A 1,435-nucleotide genomic window follows, 5' to 3' on the forward strand; every position below is an offset into this window, starting at 1 on the left:
TTAATTTACTATAAAAAATTATCAAGTAAATTAAATTTATTTATTATTATTATTTTTTTTTATGGACTGAATAAACAAATTGACGCGGACAACAAAAATTAATTCCCTCATTTAACACATGACAATCTTTACACCACAAAAGTACTCAGGAAAAACTGATCGAATTCTTCTATTATTTTGTTATTGTCGATGCAATCTCTTCTAGCATCTTCACTGTTTTGTTTGCTGGTGGTGCTTCCACTATCGTTCTGGCTAGCCACAGGACGCTCTTGAACCCACTCCCTTCCACCTCTATCATGAATGTCCTTCAAAGCCCAAAAAATGGCTGTCATAGAAGAGGAAGAAGCCTATCTTTCGCCCTCTTATGGTCGGCTAACTCCAAACACAACCATTCTGTAGTAGAATCCGGTCTCCATGAAGGCGCCATAATTTTCAGATAACGATGCAATCAAAGCACAAAATACATGGCAGTTATATCAAGTCGATTATCTTTTATTTCAAATTATCCTCAACGTGTACGTAATAGAATGAAAAATTAAAATACAGTTATATTTAAATAATTATTTGTATTACTTTCTTTTAATATTTATATACTTTTTTTTTTTTGAATTTATTTGAAACTTATAAAAAAATCTAAAATTTATAAAAAAATAATTAACCTGATTAACAGGTTACTTTTTTAAATTCAGACCATTCAAATAAAATATAATAAATAAAGAGTTCATATTTAACGAATTAATAAGGTGTACAGCACTCCATACTTAGCAATGAGCGTTTAAGAATGAGCCTTCTAAATTTATCCGATCTCTTAAGAAGTCGAACACGATAAAAAAAAGTCCAGTTTTATTTATCTAAAATAAGTAACTGTCTCGTTGAATCTCTCTTACTATCTCTATCTCTCTTTAAAAATAGATTCTAACAAATTCTCAAAATAAAGGAAATGGTTATCCACCAACAAAAGTGGAACTACTCCAAAAGAATGGTTATCGACTCTACTATAAATATACTGACATTCATCAGGTATGTTTACGTTCTAATCTACTAAAAACCGACTTAAAACCCTTGCTAACTTAAGTATCGAAGTCTCTTGCAGGTACCACCACCACCTCCTCATAAAAAATTCGGACAGTAGCGCCTCGACATAAGAACAAGTCGGATGCTGTCTCACAAGAAATTTAGATCTCATATTCAAACCCAAACCACCATTTCAGATAATTTTTGGAACAACTTTGTTATAAAATTAAGTTCTATATAAAAATTTGTCACCAATTAATGAGTTAATATAATTCAAATTCTCAATTTTAATTTCTATAAATGTATATCTAGCTAAAATTCAAAGAAAAAGAGGTATAACTTTTATAATGGAATAGACAGAGATTATTAGTAATTTTACGGGATTCTATAATAAAATAGAATAAAAAATTTAAAATATTGT

The sequence above is a fragment of the Arachis ipaensis genome, chromosome B03 (assembly GCF_000816755.2).
Source record: "Arachis ipaensis cultivar K30076 chromosome B03, Araip1.1, whole genome shotgun sequence".
NCBI lineage: Eukaryota > Viridiplantae > Streptophyta > Magnoliopsida > Fabales > Fabaceae > Arachis > Arachis ipaensis.